At 49.3% G+C, this 9411-nt stretch overlaps 1 pseudogene; it reads right to left on the reverse strand.

Moving 5' to 3' along the window:
- Nucleotides 1-712: 712 nt before the first annotated feature.
- The window catches only part of LOC101287598 (nuclear RNA export factor 2-like), a 544209-nt pseudogene continuing 535510 nt past the window's right edge, over nucleotides 713-9411 (reverse strand).

The raw sequence follows: 9411 nt of genomic DNA on the forward strand, positions 1-9411 counted from the left end.
CATCCCTTGATGGACAGATGGGTTGTTTCAACCTTTTGAATATAATGAATAATGCTGCTGTGAGCATTCACGTACAATAATTTGTTTTGGCGCCTCTTTCAATTCTTTTGGGTGTACACCTAGGAGTGGAGTAGCTGGGTCATATGGTACTTCTGTGTTAAATTTTGTGAGGAACCAACAAACTGTTCTCCACAGCAGTGAAACCAGTTGTATCCCCACCAACAATGTACAGAAGTTCCAATTTCTCCACATCCTCACCAAAGTTCATCTTGTTACGTTCCTTAAAAAAAAAAGCTATAGGCAATGTAGTAGGTGTGAAGTGGCATCCCATTGTGGCTTTATTTTGCGTTTACCTAACAACTAATAGATTTTCCTCTGATCATTGCTTTTGCTCTGTCACACAGGTTTTGGTATGCTGTGTTCCATTTTCAATTGTCTACATGTATTTTTAAATTTCCCAACTTGACACATGACATATGTAAACCCATCTAGCTGGGACATAAAGGAGTTTTGATGCATGCACTTTAAATCCCATTGTTATCCCATTTCTGTGCAGAATCTTCATGTTTTATAAATGGAAAAAAAGTGTATAAAAAACCCACTTGTTTGGGTTAGAAGGTGCCTCCTCCTCAGGGATGAAGGCAGGGACGTTGAGGCCTGGACCTACTGGCTCGTGATTGGGGCAGGGAAGAGCAATGGAGGACACACAACATACAGCTTGCAACAGCACTCTTTATTATGAAACCAAACAGCAATTGTGAGTGGGGAAAAGACACAGAACAGCTGACCCTTCAGGTGGCTATGTTACCTGGCCTACAACGTAACTTTGGCTTCTTGGTCAGCCAGGCCTCCAACTCCAGGCATGGGCGTGGCCTGAGGCTGGAGAGAAAAGATGATGTGGATGAAGACAAAGATGACATCCAAGCACTCCTTTTAGGGGATTTCTTTGAAGGCCTCCTCTGGGATCTTGCCCTCGGTCTGGAGAGAAGGAGTCGGAATGTCAGAAGAGCCTGCTCCCTGAGTTCCATTCCCAGGCCACCGGCCTCCACCTTCTTGGCCTCCCTGAAGGCCCAGAAACGTTCATCTCTAACCCACTTGATTTCCAGACCTCACCTTGAGCATACTGCAGACCTGACCAGCTCTGGTGTAGTTCCATTCATTGTCCTGAAGGCACCTGCAGTGGGAGAACAACAGGTGATCTCCATTAGTACCACAGTACAGTCACGCTGACCATGCAATGCCACCACTAAATCTATGCCACTTTCTTGCTGGGACACATGTACCAGTATGAACACTATGTGTAATGACGAAGAAAGACCCAGTGAAAAGCAAACCATCTATCACTAGCATTCATGCCCACTAGAATTCAAAACAGAAAAGTAGAGCTGTTCAAAAGAACAAGGGAATTCAATATATACTGATCAAGAAAGATGTTCAAGAAAATAACAAATGGAAAATTCTAAAGTACAAGTCTACAACCATCTTTTATTGAGATATAATGCACACACCATTTTAAAGTATACAAATCAGTGCTTTTTAGTACATTCACACGATTGTGCAACCACCACAACTATCTAATTCCAAAGTAATTTTACCACCCCAAAAAGAAGCTCCTTAACCATTAGTGATCACTCCCTATTCCTCCCCTTCCCCCAGACCCTGGCAACCACTAATCTGCTTTTGGACCCTGTGGATTTTCCGATTCTGGACATTTCATACAATATTTGACTTTTTGTGACTGGCTTCTTTCACTTAGCATCATGTTTTCAAGGTTCATCCATGTCATGACGTGTATCAGAACAGTATTCTTTTTTATGACTGAATAATATTCTACTATATGGATGTACCAAGATTTATTCATCCATTCATCAGCTACAGGACATTTGGGTTGTTTCCACTTTTCGGCCATTATCAATAATGCTGCTATGAACGTTCCTGAACAAGTTTTGGAGTGAACATATGTTTTCATTTCTCCTGGTAGGATACTTAGGAGTGGGATTACAGGGTCATATTGGAACTCTGTGTTTAACATTTTGGGGAAGTGCCAAACTGTTTTCCCAAACCACTGCTCCCTTTTATATTCCCATCAGTAACACACGAGAATTCCAATGTCTCCACATCCTCACCAACACTTGTTATCATTTGTTTCACTGATTAAAGCCATCTTAGTGGGTGTGACCTGGTAACTCACTGTGGTTTCAATTTGCATTTCCTTGATGACTAACGATGTTGAGAAGTTTCTCATTTCCTTCTTGGCCATTTATATGTCTCCTTTGGAGAAATGTCCATTCAGAGCCTGTCCCCATTTTTAAAAAATTGGGGTGTTTGCCTTTGTATTGTTGAGTTGCAAGGGTTCTTCACATATTCTTGCCAGATATGTGATATGCAAATATTTTCTCCCATTCTGTTGGTGGGCTTTTCACCTTTTTGGTACTGTGCTTTGATGCTCAAAAGGTTTTAATTTTGATGAAGTCAACAATTTATCTACTTTTTTTTTTGGTTGCTTGTGCTTTTGGTGTCATATGTAAGAAATGATTGCCTAATTTGTGAAGACTTACACCTACGTTTCCTTCCCAGATTTTTATAGTCTTAGCTCTTACTTTTAGACTTTGATCCATTTTCAGGCTATGTTTGTACATGGAGTGTGAGTCAGGGGTCAAAATTCTTTGGTTTGCATGCGGATACCCACTTGTCCCAGCACCATTTGTTGAAAACACTATTATTTTCCCATCAGATATTTTCAGCACTCTGTCAGGTTGATAATCAGTTGACCATATATGTGAGGGTTTATCTGTGGACTCTCAGTTCTATTCCACTGATTCATACACTGTCCACAGGCCAGTACCACGTAGTCTTTATTACTGTGGCTTTGTAGCAAGTTTTGAAATTGGGACGTGTGAGTCTTCTAACTTTGTTCTTCTCTTTCGAGATTGTTTTGGTGCACTTTCACAGGAAGTTTAGGATAACCTTGTCAATTGTTGCAAAGAAGGATTCTGATAGGGACTGCATTGAACCTAGTTTGCTCTGGGTAGTACTGCCAATGTAATAATATTGCCTTCCAACCCATGAAAATGGAGTGTCTTTCCATTTATTTAGGTCTTCTTTATTTTTTTCAACAGCATTTTACAGACTGGGGAGTATGAGATTTGCACTTCTTTTGTTACATTTGTATCAAAGCATTGTACTATTTTGATGCCATGGTAACTGGGCTTGCTTTCTTAATTTCATTTTTGGGTTGTTCATTGCAAGTACACAGAAATACAAATAAGTTTTGTATATTGGTCTTGTATCCTGCAACTTTGGTGAACTTGGTTATCAGCTCTAGTAGGGTGTTTTGTTGGTTGGTGTGTGTGTGGATTGTCCTGGATTTTCCATACACAAGATAATGTCACTGAGCATTATTCCATCTCGAAAAACCTTTACACATGTAATAGTATGACACCTTTTTCATGGGCTCACTTTTATTTTTTGGAAGCAAAATATTCAAAAAGCTATTTTTCCAAATTGCTTTCGAGTTTCCATGATTCACTCCCCCGCACATTCCCATGCACACCCAGCACTCACTTCTGAGACCACTCGAGTTTCATCCCAGACAGGGTGGAGAAAGCCTGCACCATTTCCTGCTGCTCCTGGGAGAGGGAGGAGGGTGTACGCATTGGGATGGAGAACGCACTCTTGAGTCTCACTGGGGCTGGCATCCCTCACAAACAGTTCGTCATTCACAATGCATAGACTGGAGGAAAAATGAGCCCTCAGACATGGACACATGGACCACCCCACACCCCAAACAACGATCCTGCTCCCACTGCCACTCAGCAACTAGTTTCCTTCCATATCCTTCCATATCCCTGCTGTGTCTGTATCCCAGGTTCCATTACTGGTATCTCTGCCCCTCCCCACAAAGCCCACCTTTGGAGAGACTGTCTACCACCTTCACTCGATTTATAGGTTTATCCCCAACCCACGGGCAATTTCGCATTTACCCTTTACCACAGCCCAAGGAGTGGACGGTCTGATCGCCATTCTCGGAAGAAGACACTGAGTCACAGAGAAGTCATGTGGCTTGACTAAGGTCACACAGCGAGTGAGTGTTGGGTCAAGGAGAGAACCCATAGGCCGATTCCAGAGCCCATGAAGACTCACACTTCCAGATCCCATGTTCTTCTTAACCACTAGGCTAGACTGCTCCTGGGATCTCCCTGCTGGCTTTCCACAATGCCGAGTAAACCTAAGATCTGCGCCACCACATTCCCACGCCCCTGAGCCCAGGCTGGGATGGGCATTCCCGCCCACAACAGGGCTCTCACCTGGCATAGCTGGCAGGGGTAGCGATGAAGATCCGGGTGAAGGCACGCACACAGCCCTGAGAACTTCCTTCCACTTCAACAGCAAACAAACAACAGTACCCCTTAGAGCCACACGTGCTGTACATGCTCACGTGGTGGTCCCCAGTCAGGGTGTGACTGGACATTCATGCTGAGAGGGTAGTTGTTCACAGGGGCCAAGGTGTCGGGTATGGGGAGGGCAACTATAAGAGCAGTCTGCGCCCAGTGACAGGGCCCATGACAAACACTACACAAGTTCACGGGATGCATTTTTCACAGCCGCCCAAGAGGTGGATACTACTACCCCATTTTGCAAATGAGGAAACTGAGAGGTTCAGTAACGGCCCAAGTTCTCAGAGTAAGGATCTGGGATGAGAGCCACCAAATTCCACAGCCTGTGTCCCCACGCCTGTCTGCCCTGCACACCCTGGGCAGGGGGAGAGAGCAGTGAAGCATCTGGGGAGGGGGGTCTACACACACTCACTTTCCTTGAACACCCTGTTGACAGAAAAGCAGAGCATCATCTACTGAAAGGGAAAAGCCCAGGCACCCAGTCACCACCTCCACCTCCCACCCACCTGCGGCTTCCTGGGCCCGCCCGAGGGAGGAAGCAGGCACTCACCATCTGGAACCACGTGTCCACCACTAAGGAGCTGAAGTCATGCTGAGTCTTGGGCAACACACCAAGTGTGTGCACAATGACACGTTTTGTGTGCTTCAGCAGCTGGACCCGCAGGTCTGTGAGGGGAGGGGAAGCGAGCGAAGGTCAGGGGCTGCCACGCCCTGGGCCCTATGATTGACCCCTTCACCGCCCTTTCCCACCCAGTTTTCCCATCACACAAGCATGGGGGTCCTTGAGCTTCTTTATATTCCTGCTGTCCTTGAAGTACTTGCACAAGGTGCTTCTAGGAGACAAAGAGGAAGAGTGGGTGGTGGGCGTATGTAGAGCTTACCTGTGTCTGCTGGGGAGCCACACGGCCCGGGAGCAGAGTCAGGGCTGTGATGCTCACATGGCTGCGTCCTCGGAGTGGAAGGGAATGGTCAGGGAGAAGCAGGCCTCCTCATGATAAGCACCAAGGAGATGCTGTCGGTCTCCACAGTCATGGATCAAGTAATACCTGAGGGGGAGTAATGAGGACAGTAGATCTCTGTGGTCTGGACCTCAAATGAGACGTGAGAAGTCCGATGAGCAGACCTGTGCTTAGGTGGCCGCAACTGTCCTAGCCCTCCTCCCCTTGCTCAGACTCCCAAGGGTACTTACAGCTGCAGGAATTGCAGGATTAGACTCTTCAGTGTCTCAGATCCTTTATAGCTTTCCTGGAATCAAAAGGCATTTGAGATTGTGTGGCTGATAAAGCCTCTCCTGCACCTCGCTAAATGTTGTTTGATCCTCTTCGTCACCTTGCAGGGCTTTATTACGTAGGGAGTGTCAACGTCAATGTTAATTGGTGAGGGTAACTCCTGCCCATCCTGGAGAAGGGAAGAGGAAATCAGGAATGGAGACCAGGGGAGTGTCCCTGGATTACCGGGGAAAAAGATGGGTCCAGGAGGGTGAGTGTCAGAAGTCAGGTGTGAGGGTGACTGTCAGAGGTCAGGTGTGAAAGGGCACTGGAAATTCCATGGGAGAGCTTACACTGGATGTCTTCATCATGTGGTCTTGGAAGTCTCTAGTGTTATATGCAACTTGTGTGTGTCTGTATTTATGGGTATTTTTCCAACAACTATATCAATGTCATTTTCAGGAGTCCATGTCCCCCAAAATGGTTAAGGTTCTGATGCTAATATGTGATCTAGGCAAGACCCAAAGGGCTTGAGGGCAGGTGCAGAGGCCACCGACATTCGTAAGAGACAATGATTTACGTAGGCACTTACCAGGCATAACAACTTCGGGAAACATTCTCTGATGGCCCTGTCCAAAACCAAAAATAGAGAAGAGGTGGTTGATAGTTCAAGGTTGCAATGCTTCCTTTGAGTTAAAACAGTAATACCATAAACAGAGATCAGTGTGTTCTGGCCAATCCAGCAGCACCCTTTGCCCACCTCTGCTCCTGATTTTAAGGGTTTTCAGTCCACTTGCCTGTTGAGCACTGAGCATCTGTCATCTTACTGTCTGAAAGGCACTGTCTCCTCACCTCTCTCAGTACCTTCACTTTAATATTCCTTCCCTCCCTCCCTTCCTCTCCTTCGCCTAGGTAGCTCCCACCCAGACTACTCGGACTCCCTTCTCCAGTGCCACAGGGACCAGCATTTCAAACCCCTGCTGCAGGGCTTCCTTCTCCTCCCTCCCTTCCTCCAGGGCCCCACTGAAGGCTGTGGGGAGAAGAGGGGATGGAGTGGGAGCCCGGGGCTCTGCTACCTCACTGGGGGTCCAGCACTCTGGCAAGACCCGGACACCCCCCAGGGATGGCCCAGGATGCTGGGCCAGCGAGGTGAGTGAGGTGGGGCTCAGGGAGGGAGATGGAGGGGATGAAGACAGAAAGGGAGTGAAGGTAGGAAGGGAGAGATGAGAGAGACATAGGGGCACAGAGACAGGGGAGAGAGAGACAACAAAGGGAAGGGAAAGAAGCTCTCCCGTGGTCAGGGTCAGGGAAGAAGAGAGAAGAAAGGGGAAACGGCACACTTATTGCGGCTCTTCACCTGCCCCAGAATCGCCCAGACACACCAGGTAGGAATGGAAAATATGCACATGTTGGGCTGGGGGCCCACTGGATGCTGGCTGAAACTTTGGCACCTGTGTGAGCTCAGCCAGACTTGGGCATGGGAAACCAAGCAGCCATGGGGGCAGATCTTCCTCAGAAGGAGGAAAGGGTCAGGTCCCAGCTCAGTATGGGGTTGAGGATCCGTGGCCCCCTCTGATGATCACTGTCTTCTCTCCCGATGACCCCTGCACCTCTCTGAGTTGGTTCTTTATCTGAGGAATCATACCTGTCTCAGGCTGCCCAGGGCTCCTGTGAAGGACCAGGCGGGATGATGTGACGTGTGCAGGGAGGGATGGGAAGTGCCCCTCAGAGGCCTGTCCTTCTGTCTCCTCTACCACCTCTGCCCTCTGCCTTCCACTCCTGCCTCAGGAAGCCCTCTGATCACTGGCGGGGGCCCACGTCTGGCCCCTTGACTCAGGGAGCCCTGCTTTTTCCCAAGGAGGGTCCAGCTCCTGGCACTGGGCCAGCAGAATGGATGTCATGACAGCAGCCACCCATGGCCTCAGCCCTCAGCATGGCGCAGGAAAGCCCCCATGTCAACCTGGGAGAGGAGGGGGGATCCATTTGGAGGAAGGGGAAGAGGGCCCCTCTCAGAACGGGGGAGGCAAACCCCATCTCAGCACGAAGAAGGAAGGCTTCTCTCAGCAAGAGGCCCTGGACTGGAGGACCCTTCTCAGTCCAGGGCGCCAGCATCTGGATCAAGGCTGGTCGCTCCTGGTCCTGGTGAGGAGGAGAAGCCCTGCTTCCTGGGGCACACTCTTGGGAGGTCTTGCTGGAATATATCTGGGCGCAGAGAGCTGGAAACAGACCCCAGAGCGCCTGCAGAGGTGAGCAGGTCAGGGGAAGGAAACTCCTCACCGGTGATAGGCACAGAGAAAGCAGAAGGTGGGGCCTGTGATCCTCCCAGAAGACCAGGGCTGCCACCTTTGGCAAAGGGGCACTGTCACAGATAGTCTAGGCTCCCATGGGTGAAGGTCACCAAGAAGGGTGACAGGGTGTTCACACTGACCTTACATAGGTGGACTGGTCTGGGAAAGTGTCACACAATGGGTTCCCTTGCAGCCACAGCTCTTCAAGCTTCAGCCCTTGCATCTTGTTCAACTCCCACACAGACGTCAGCTGAGAAATATGGCGCAGAAGTGGGAAAAGGAATCCCAGGGAAAGAGGGACATCCGGATCCCTGCACCCCCAGAACCCTCCCTCCCACACAGGTACCTTCACCTGCCTCCTGTCATCACTCTGATGGACACTAACATGCCCCACCCCCCACTCTCAACCCAACTTTGACCTGGCTCCCTCTTCTCACCTCATTTTTGGAGAGGTTCAGGATCTTGACCGTGGGGGCCATCTGTATAATGTCAGACAGGCCATCCAGCTGGTACAGTTTGTTGCTGCTCAAGTTCAAGGACAACAGCTTTGGGGCAAGAAGAGGTAGAGTGAAGGTTACTATCTAGGACCTTGGAGACAAATCTGCCCTCCATCCCATCTCTTCCACCCCCTACCCTAATACCAGCACTGGGCCTACAGCCTTACCTCAGGGAAATACTTTTCGATGACCTGCAGGGTGGCAGCCATGCAGCTTCTTCGATTCAGAAATATATCAATATCATAGCCCACCAAGTCTTCAGGAAGGAGAGGGGAGGGAATAGGATGGCTGAGTGGGGTATGGGGCCAGCACCAGCCCCTCCCCACATTACCATCCCTAAGTTCTCCCTCCAGGAAGACCCCTCTGCCCTCGCCCGCCCTAGAATTACTGCTGTCAGCCATACCTGGGTCAACGTAGAGCCTCTGCAGGTCAAGAGCTTGCTGGGAGACATCAAATCGTTTGCTCAAGGTCAGCTGCGGAGAGAGAGATGGAGAGAGCCGCTCTGAGGCTGTGGTGGTGGCAGGGAAATCGGGGGCAAGGGGGACGGGGGTCTGGAGGAAGGAGAGGTGGGTCTGAGCACTGGCACACTACTCGCCATGAGTCTCCATTACCTTTAGCTGCTCCATTTCCTCTGGCTTCAACTTATCCCGCACAGAGTAGGGAACAGTGGAGGGGCTGACAAAGACAGGTATCTGCAGGAAGAAGAGGTGGGGTAAGCACCAGGAACTCTAGTTCCAAAGAAGACAACCAGCCCCTGGCCTGTACTCCTTCCTCAGGATGAGGTACACGTAACGCCCTCGACACACACCTTTCGGCTCTCCTCGTCACGAATCTTGTAGCTGACATCCATCAATGCAGAGGCAGTGCTAGCTTCCTGGACAAAGAACTGAGCCCCATTTTGCATAAAGTGGAACTACAGGGATTGAATGCAACAGCAATAGTTTCAGAAGCCAGCAGACCCTGCTGAACCAGGTCTCTCTCTCCCCCTTCCCTATGCCCATGCGTCTGGCTTCGGCATTCT

The sequence above is a fragment of the Orcinus orca genome, chromosome X (assembly GCF_937001465.1).
Source record: "Orcinus orca chromosome X, mOrcOrc1.1, whole genome shotgun sequence".
NCBI lineage: Eukaryota > Metazoa > Chordata > Mammalia > Artiodactyla > Delphinidae > Orcinus > Orcinus orca.